This window comes from Solanum dulcamara, chromosome 8 (genome assembly GCF_947179165.1).
Source record: "Solanum dulcamara chromosome 8, daSolDulc1.2, whole genome shotgun sequence".
NCBI lineage: Eukaryota > Viridiplantae > Streptophyta > Magnoliopsida > Solanales > Solanaceae > Solanum > Solanum dulcamara.
This window is the reverse complement of record NC_077244.1, coordinates 48996419-49007604: the sequence shown is the minus strand read 5'-3', so window position 1 is coordinate 49007604 and position 11186 is coordinate 48996419.

Below are 11186 nucleotides of genomic sequence, written 5' to 3'. Positions count from 1 at the left end.
CATGGAATCAAGTCGTGTGCTGCTGCCAATACTTGTTCATTTAGAAAGGTGTCATCTACTTCTCTCCATCTTCCAACTTTAACATTTTCTATTCTTCAAGTCGAGAAATATGGTTAGCAACCTGTTTTTAGTCCTTTTTTGGTCATTCACTTTGAAATCAAACTCTTACAACAATAATTCCCAATATATCAGTCTCGGTTTAGTGTCCTTCTTTGCCATGAGGTATCTTAATGATGCATGATTTGTGTGTACAATGACTTTAATGCTGAACAAGTAGGATCTAAACTTCTCAAAAGCGAATACAACGGCGAGCAACTCTTGTTCAGTCATAGTGTAGTTTCTATGGGCAATATTAAAGGCCTTTCTAGCATAGTATATTAGATGTAGAATCTTCTCGCAACTCTGTTCTAATACTATGCCAAATGCTACTCCACTTTCATCAAACATGACCTCAAACAACTGCCCCAAATTAGTTGCAATGATAATAGGAGTCAACACTATCCTTTGTTTTAACTCATCAAATATTTTTAGATAGGCCTCATCGAAAATAAATTTAATCTCCTTCTCAAGTAATTTCCATAAAGGATGTGCTATTTTTGAGAAGTTTTTGATGAAGCGGCGATAAAATCCGGCGTTTCCCAAAAAGCTTCTAATGCTTTTGACAGAGATGGGAGGGGGAAACTTTTTGATTACCTCAATTTTTGATTAATCCATTTCTATGCCTTTGCTTGAGATCTTTTTCTGTCCATGCGTTTAACTTGTGATAATCCACACACACCCTCCAACTAGTAATAAGTCATTGGAATAAGCTTATTCTTTGCTATTGGTACCACAATAATACCACACTTCTTTGGCACATATTGTACAGGACTTACCTAATTACTATCGGCGATTCGGTAAACAACTCCAGCATCCAACCGCTTGATAATCTCCTTTTTAACTACCTCTTACATAGGTGGGTTGAGTCACCTTTGGTTCTTAATGCTTGGTTTGAAGTCCTGGATGAGTTGGATTTTGTGAATACATATACCCGATGGGATGCCTATAATGTCAGCTACAGACCATCCTGTTGCTCATTTGAAACATCTCAAGACAGATGGTAGAGCTTCTATTTGGTTTTGGTGAAAATCGATAACTATTATAACTAATAGCGTGTTGTTGGGTCCCAAGAATGTATATTGCAAGTGAGATGGCAGCACTTTGAGTTCCAAAGATGGAGGTTCCTCAATGTATGGTTTTGTAGGCAGGGTTCATCTATTCTTCAAGTCCAAGTCAAGTCTCTTTGGTGCGTGACTGAACATCCCAAGTCTATTTAGTTCATAAAATGTTTCATCATATTCCCTAATGTGATCTCCATCGGAGTTCATGATGATAGCAGCTACATATTCAATACCTTATCTCTTCTCAATAAGTATTTTCTATTGCATATCATCACCAAAATCAATCCCAAACACTAGTTGCAACTCATTGTGATGCTTCATTGCTCGACATATACGAAAAATTACTTCTTTATTATTTAATCAAAACTTCAGTTGACTAGGTCCCATGTCCACCAAAGCACGTTCAATTGCCAAGACTGGTCTAACCAAAATGATAGGAACATTAAAATCTACCTCGTAGTCAAGAATGATGAAGTCTGCAGGGAATATGAATGATTCAAACTTTATTAGAATATTATAAATAATGCCCGCAGGCTTCTTCAAAGTACGATCTTCCATCAAGAGCCGCATTGATGTTGGTATAGGGGTTCCTAAGCCCATTTGTCAAAACACTGCTAGCGACATCAAATTAATGCTAGCAACCAAGTCGCACAATGCCTTTGCAAAGTTGAATGCCCTTATGGTACATGGTATGGTGAATTACTAGAGTCCTCTTTCTTCTGCACAAGTGAGCGAGTGGCTGTTGCACTAAAATGATGCAAGTTGTCAACCGGTTCAAAACTCGTCGTTCTCTTCTTTGTCACAAGATTCTTTATAAACTTGGAATAACCAGGCATTTGTTCTAATGCCTCTATCAAAGGAACATTCGCCAAAATTTGTTTTAACATAGAAATAAACTTAGGAAACTTCCCATCTTTGGCCTTCTTTTTCAATCTTTGCGGATCAGGCGGAGGAGATTGTGGCATTGGAATTAGAGTTGGAGTTGCTTCTTTCTCATTGCTAGCTTTCTCATCATGCTTTTTATATCTTTTCTCAGGCTGTTGAGTGCTTACCTTTTCACTCACTGCTTCTTCCTTGGTATTTCTATTTGTTTCATCCTTACTAACAACTGAGTCGTATGCATCATCCTCAAGTTTTGTCATTGGTAGATCCATTATTTGAGCGCCACTTCGGGTTATCACAACCATGTATAGCTCGTCGTTCTTTGGATTTTGAATTGTATTACTTGGGAGAGTTTCTTTTTTGGCATGGATTCAAAGACGATGAAATATGCCCCAATTGTTGCTCAATAAGCTTTATAGATGTCCTTAAGGTTATCCTCTATAAATATCACAACCAACTTTTTGATACATTCCTGAACTATCATTGCATATGTCCTTAAGGTTATCCTCTATTATTTCATACTTTTTCATCATATTTGTCATCATGTCTTTAATTCTCGTAAGTCTAGATCCCCCATCTTGATTTCTGGGTGGGATGTATGCACCACTTTTGTTGTTATCTCTCCTTCCCCAATCACTTTCTCTGTCTTGCCTTATATCTATTTTGGTTGTAGTTGTTCTCATGATTGTAGTTCCCTTCACGATTATAGTTGTTGTCACAGTTATAATGGCCCTTTGATTGAAGTTATTATAGTTCTAATCTTGATTTCCTTGACCTTGGCACCAAGAATCCAAATTGGATGCTTGGGCGTTAGTCCGGATACTCCCTATTTGATCATTCACATATTATGCATCTTTTTTATATCCATAATTATCATGACTTGGCACCCTACCATAATGGTCGATTGCATTGATTTTCTCTAGTCCCAAGTTCTTGAATACCAGTTTAAATTCAATTCTTAATTGAACAATCTCTTGTAGTACCTCTTCTCTTGGTATCTTGGAAAACTAATTTTTACCATCAACAATAGAGCTCTTTGAAGTTTCAGTGTCCCTAGTACTGCAAGATCAGTTAGTATTTGTAACACGATAGAGTTTCTTTGCAGCCTCTTGAAAATTGTTGGCCAAGAATGCTCCTCCAGTAATGGTGTCTTCAAAAACTTTTTCATTGTCATCAAGTGTGCGGTAGAATACCTCAAGAAGTGACTCGTCAATTATTTTATGATTTGGCATACTTCGTAGATACTTTACGATTCTTTCCCAAGCTCCAGTGATTGATTCTCTAGGCATCTGTAGGGAATTGATTCGGCCTCTCAACTTCAGTTTCTTTGACAATGGAAAATACTTTTCAATGAATGCGTTGTGTAATTCATCCCAAGTTGTGATAGAGTTATATTGAAGCTCAGACAACCAAATTGTAGCTTCCTGAGTAAGTGATAATGGGAAAATACGCATTCCAATGACATCCATGGTTAGCTCTGGATTGCCAACACTGCTCTTGCAAACGTACACCATATTATTGAGATGGGTGTGAGGATCCTTGGATGCCAGGCCAACAAACAGTCCTTGACTATGTAGCATTTGAATTAGTCCACTTGTAATGCTAAACTTAGTTTTAGGCAGAAATGGAGGTAACACGATGGCACCACTAGTTCCAATGGCGTGCATCATTGTTGACCCCATAGTTATTCCATACAATAAATTTAGGTCGTTGTCTGGGTGGAGCATGTTCTCTCACTACTTATTGATTGTTGAGAACATTCTCTTGTTTACCTCTAAGTTGTTCTATGTCATCACTAATTTCATGTCCATCATTATTGATGTTGTTGTTTGCCATCCTACACAGTACTATTTCGATTTGGGAATTACAAGGACTCAAGGAAATGCCTTGACTTCTCCTACTTGGCCTGCACTAGGAATCAAAAAATGTTTCAGCACCAACAAAAAGAAAAGAAAATAAAATAAGAAAATAATGACTACAAATCAAATATTAAAAATTAATCTAATCTAAAAGCCTTAACCTCGGGCCACAACGCCAAAATTTCATACACCCAACTTACACCTCCCTAATGAAGTATAAACCGGTCATTTATCAAATATAGAACCTAATAGAAGTTAGGGTCGATCTCTCAAGGAATATGGTTTATACTTAAGTTAATCATTTATTGTTTGTTTCTCTAGTAGATTATTTTTGTAAAGACAGATTTTTTTTAAGTAAAAGTAATTAACAAATAGAATTAGCAAGTATCAAGAGAAAAATATGATTGGTACCCACTTTTAACACTTATATTAGTCAATGCCCACTCAATTTCTTTTTTATTTAATTTTTAGGATTAGGGTACAAATAAAGCAAAAAGTGGTGGGGTCATGGGCCTTTCTAGCATTCTTGAAACTTTGGGATAAAAAAGGTTGTGGGGACATGGGTTTATTTAACATTTTAAAATTTTTTGGATAAAATATAAATTTATAGAAGTATATTATAATCCCAATAAACTTATACAAGTATTCTACTATTTTCAAATATTAACATTATAACTTTTGCCTTTATTTTGTTGAAGTTTCCCCAACCTTTTGATCTTCTCCAGAAGGAAACCTTTTGGGAAACACAAGTTCTTTCCTTCTTCTCCAACCAAAAGACCTTTCATTGTTGGAACCGTAAACCTTCCATCATCGTTCCTTACGCTAGTTTCCATCAATGTTTTCATCATTCCTGGAGAAAGAAAATACGGTTGGTTTTGCATCAGAAGGTTACGCTACAGGAGAAAAAAATTTAATCTTCTTCCCCTTGGTAAGTTAAATCTTCTTCTTAGGTAAGTTTTTTGAAAAGTCTTAACCCTATTTGGTTGTTTTTTTAAACTGTGGTAGGGTAGTAAAGGTTCGAGTTTTTCTTAACTGGGTGAAAATATAGAAAAAATCTGATCCCTTGGAATGTTTGCTGAGATTTGGTTGTTATTTTTGTCGATTTCTATTGGAATTATTCTTACTACTGCTTTTGCATGTTATACTTGAGTATGATTGTGTTAATAGATTAGTGGTAGATAAATTTATTTTTGCTTGTAGATTAGTAAGGTATGGCTAAAACATGACGTGGCACACTAAACAATTAGCTTATGTTGCTTCTAGAATTAAGAAATGAAAGGCTGAAGAAGATTTGAAAATTTCAAAAAAAGAAAAATATTGTAGTCGAAGAACTTGAGTCTAACTCAAAATCAGGGGGAATAATGGAGGAAATTGATAACTACCAGGACAGTAGTGCGTAGGCTAGTGATGATATTGAGTCTAGTGAAAGGGAAATTAATAGCAGAGATGAGGAAAGTAGTAGTGATACCCATAGTTGAGATGAGGAGGATGATCCCCTGTACCTGCCAACTCGGCAAGAAATATTTCTGAAAAGTTGTCTGATCTATCAACTTGGATAAATGAGCTAGGATCATTTCCAACGAAGATTTCTGTAAGATCACAGATGGCGATTTATCGTGACTTTAGGAAACTTTTAATTGAAGAAAAATTGTATAAAGACTTTAAAGGTACTTGCTTTGGACACTTGAGGCATATTTTAGATTTTTTCTAGTTCAATGGACATATGGTTCATTATATGTTGTTGTAACATGTGAAGAAATGATTAAAAATGCATGAAATATGGTTTTGTGTGAATGATAAGTCTACATGGTTTTTCTTAAAAGAATTTGTGTTGATTACTGGGCTGAACTGCTCAGCATACCCAAGTCAATTAAATTTGAACAAAGTCCTTCAAGATGGACAAATGTTTATGTCAAGGCGACAAAGAACAAGAGCATCACTACTAAATAGTTGATGAGTTTAATCAAAAGTAATATATTCAGTAAGGAGCAGAAATTGAAGTGCTATTTAATTTGGTTCATTCACTCAGTGTTGCTTGCCCATTATCCATCCACACAGTATACAGGTAAGTAATGATACAAAAGAGGCATGCTGGATAAGGTAAGAATATTGAAATATGATTGAAATGTAAAGTTGAAAATTATAAGGACAAGTAGACAGGAAAGTGTAATAGGTGCTGTTCGAGTTGGACATACGAGGTAAGTCCATCATTTTATATTGTTGTTGATATTGGGCGCCCTGTGTGGCTGTGATATGATATGATATGAATATATATGGTGGCCCTATGAGGCATTGTTGGTATTTCCTGCGTGCAAGTTTTGAGATAGTAAGAAATACAAAGGAAACTTTGCCGAAATTTTCCCAGAAAAAAATAATAAAAATAAAGAGAAAGTGGGATATAAGTTCATATGTCTTAGAAGTTGATACCGATAGGGTAAATTTATAATGTTGGACTAAAGCTTTAAGAGATACCATCCATGTTATCCGTGAGGGGCACTATTCTTACTTGGAAAATGATATTTCAAAAGCCTATATGCGCCACAAAGTTTAGAATTCATTTGAACGGACCAAGATACGTCCCAACCACAAATTTCTTTAGAAAAGGCTCATGTTGAGGGGAAAAATGTCTAGAAATTAATTTTACTTTTGTTGAGAAATATAAAGCATGCAGCAAGCAATTGATGAATTAGATAATTCATTTATGACTCAGGAATAAATCTGGAGGTAAACCACGTGAATCAAACACTAAGAAGACAGGAGGTGCTTATCGGATTCTAGTTTTCTTCTGGTGGTGGTTGGAGAATGTCTTATGATAACATTTTATTAGTTCTTAACCAACTAATTGGAGATGGAACTTGTGAATAGAAAACATAAATTGGTGGGCTATTTAGGATCATGTATTTCATATGTTGATGATGCAATTCTAGGATGATTCGGAAAAGCTTGTGATACTAAGGGATGATTTAGAAAAAGGTTAAGTACGCTTACTCCACCGAGTATAAGTGACCCATAGTAAGAACCATGAATAAGGTTAAAAAGTGTTACACTATAGGATAGAATAGGGACATGATACAATGTGAATATAATGAGGATCATTACGAAAATAAGTAAAGCCTAGTAACAAAGTAACTAAAGGATATGATGTTATTTGTAGGAAATAGAAAAGACAATAGAGAACGAATAAGAAAGACTTACAAAGATTTATAGGGAAAGTTCAAAAAAAAAATCAAGTGGTAACGAAAGTAAATGTGAGAAACAAGACAGAATGAATGCAAGAAATGACTGATATGATAAGAACAAATAGAGGTGAACAGAATATGTTTTGAAAACAAGAATGTGGGGTTATGTAAAAATAGTGTTTTCCGAAGGATATAGGAGTAACATAAAATTCCTCATGCAAAACAAATTGACATAGACTGGAGAAATGAAAGAAATACTAAAAGAATCACTCTAGATAGACGTAATTAATTAAGTATTAGTATGGGATGAAAAGGGATATAAATAGCTATGAACTGAAGGCGTAGTACGATGAAAAGGTGATAAGAAAGGACCGCTATTAAACTGAATTTGATATGATTTTGAGTAAGATTAGAAGTTAGTGTTGGATACACGACAAGGGAGAAAGTGCATGAAGCATAAAGGAGTATTGTATATATATGACTTCATCTTAGAAAAATAGTGAGATTCTTAAAGGAAAAAGATTGTAGATTTATGAAACAACTGATGCATTGTGAACCTATTAGAGTAACAAGTGATATCCATTGGAATAAAGATAGTGTTATAAGAAAGGTTGAAACACTTATCACTAGAATATAAATGCTACCGATTGGAGAATTTGAAACAATTATAAGCACTAGCTAATTATGGATTGGAATGAATGGAATATGGTTTTGGATAAATTTCTATGTTAATTGTATTACTCGAGTACCAACCATCAGACAAGATTTTGCACTATACATCGAGAGTTCTCATCACCTCGTGATTGTGTTAAGGTTTCATACATGGGTAATCTAAATTATTGGTGATATAAAAAAAGACATGCATATGGTGTAGTGTACCAAATGTATTAGAAAAGAATCATATGAATTTGAAATGAAAGCATAGAGTAGAATATAAACAGATAATCATGTGGGTACATCTTAAAGGGGGGAAGTAGATGAGAAATATAAAAGCGAAAGATGAAATCATTTGACACTATAACACATTAATGTTAACACTTAAACTTCAAGTGAGATCCCATGCTGGAATGAGTTATCAAGATCTAAAAGCCAGCAATAAATGGATAGAAGCCAAGATGATATCTAAGACAGTGCTGACAATTATTGGTAAAGACCTTGAACAGTATGACATCAAAGGATAGGAGCATATAAAAAGGGATTAATACGACAAGAGAATAGTAATGAGTAACTTAAAGATATTGTAATGGATAGCAAGGCTATACTGGATTAGAGGTTAAGATGTTGGCAATGGAGTTATTGTCTAATGATATTTTGACATACAAGTAACAAAGGAGAAATGATAGGAAATATCTCCTATGGTAGAATATGAGAAATTTAATGGTAAGTACAAGAAGGAAAATAACTATGACAAAATAGACAACAAGTGACTGTTAGTACAATAAAAAATATAGAGCTGAATAATCCAAGAGAAGGAAAGATTATGATTAGAATTGAATGCACTTTGAACAAATTCTACAAGAATGATTATGCAACCTACGAGCATTGGTGTGCTAAGGATGAGATCAAGTGATTACTTGATAAAAAGAATAAGAATTCAGCAACAACAATATGGTTATAATACTTCGGATACATCAAAGAAAAGTATAAGATGGTTTGAGACAAAACTACAAGGATATAATTAGTAATAAGGGCAAAAGCCATAGGTGAGCCCTGATATCAACTGAAAGAGGTAAGAGAAAATATAGGGTCTGCATAAAGACTAGTGTGGTGACGTTAAGTTATCTTATGGGCTAATTTAAGCACCTAGATATGTTTGCATAAATATTGCAATAGGATGCGTGGCAAGAGAGCTAAGAGCAAATTTGAGTAAAGAGGCAATGGAAACGTTTGAGTCACAAATAGAGAAATAAATCAAGATAATATGCCTAAAGTATTACAAATTAAGGTAAAGAAAATTATGAAATGATTTAACCAAGACAATCAGAACAAGTGGTTTACTGGTTACTGGATGACGGTAAGGTCATAATATGAGGAAACCCTAGCTCTAATTGATAGCCAACCTAAAGATCAAGATCAAGAAGTAAAAGCAAATGATAGTCAAAGATCTTCAAGAGAAAGTCAAAAAGTGACAGATGATGCCGATGATTTCAGAATACGGACTGTCACAGCAGAGTAAAGCAAGAATATTGGAGTACAAAATTATTACCAATTGTGAAATTTTATTTTACTCGTAGAACCTGGAGTGTGTTATAATGAACTAAAGCGAATAGACAAATGGAGGAGGTATGTGAAGGGAATAATTAACTATGAGAACACTTGAAAAAATATTGGGAATTTAGAATCAATTTAACATTCGTGGACGAATGTTCCAAAGGGAGGAAGGGTGTTACACCACAGAAAATTTTTGTCTTACTATGGCTATAGATGGCTTAATCGTGAGCTGAGGTAGATGTCACATAATATAATTTTTATAAAAAAGACATATGATAATTTATATATATAATATATGTGAAGTTAAACACAACTCAAGAAGGACCTTTGAGCCAACTCCATGTGTAAGCCCTCCAAAAAGATGTTTTTAAGTTATGTTTTTGGGCAATCTGAATTAGGGAGACAATAACGCCATCATGATTCAGGAATTTCGGAAACCTTATAAAATAAAAGTTGTAGATAATTAGATTATCTTTCCAACCATAGTTGTGGGAATTTATTTGATATGGGAATCAAAATATATGACTATTTTACTGAACAAAGGTGCTGGCTACGAATTTTTAATTCCAAATTTTAAAATGGCTCGACCTGTTTGCAAATTTCTATCAGTATTGAAATATTAGTCAAGATTAGAGATTAATTAACTATGGTTGGATTATTAAGTGGGAATTTAAGATTAATTAAGATGAATTAAGTTAATAGTGGGATGAAAAGTGGTCCCCACTGCCACATGGCCAATTCTAATTGGCCCATGCTTTAGTAGGGGACAAGTAGGCCTCTTGAACAGCACACTTGGTCTTTTTATTGACTAAAATCTGCAGCCAATTCCTTTTTCAACTCTAGAAAGCTCTCCAAGAAGAGAGAAGCTCTCATATTCATCAAATGGAGGTAGAGAGAAGTGACGACAAAGAGAGACCGAGGGAGAGATTAAGGGGTAAAGGGTGGTGTTTTTCTTCAAGACCATGGAGGCAGCTACAGTGATGTGAAGCATCCATGGAACAACCAAAAATCTACATCCTTTCAAATCATCAAACTTCAGCAAACTAAGGAGCTAAGTATAAAGGTAAGGCTTGAACATTTTCTATGTATTTTAGGGTGAGTTTGGACGTTTTGTCAGTGTATAAACGTGAATTAGATGTATGAAATCATGTGTATTGATGCTGAAATATTGGTAAAACGTTGGAGGCTATTTTGATATGAAAATGATAAATTAATTTTATTTAGTATTTGATTATTATGGATTTGAATTAAGTGATGAGAATAAAGGAAAGTAAATCGTTAAAGTTAAGGTTGAATTTGTTGTGGGCTGTTGTAGGAGTTAAATAATGTTAATATACTTTTCTTGCACATAAGAAGGTGATGTTGTTAACATGTGGCTGCTGCTATGGCTCACAAAAACTGTAAGAAAAGTTAATACAACCTAAGGTGTAAAATTATATGTAGTCTCCTTGGTGTGTTCACAAGTCGTCGCAAGGTTTTGAGTCTCCTTATTTTGTTAATTAGGGGTTGTTTTGACATGTTATTGTTGTTCTTGTTGAGCTTGGAAGTGTAATGATAATTAAGGTTTTATGTTGCATAATATGTTGGTTGGGCTATTTTAGGATTGTTTCGATAAAACGTCAAGACTATGGATCATTAAGGATAATTGGAAGATGTAGTAGTTGTATGTGGATTGGAATTTTTGTTGAGTATTATGAATGTGGACTGCCATAACGTACCAATAATGTTATAATAAAGATGTTAACTTGTGTTAAATGAAATTGGAAGCAAGAAAATCCCATGGTTAGTGTTGGTAGTAAAATGGACAGATTTGGAGTTGTTTGATTAGATTGGGTTGATTGTCGTTGTTGCTATTATTGTCATGAATTATGTGTTAAAAGTGAAGGGATTGTATA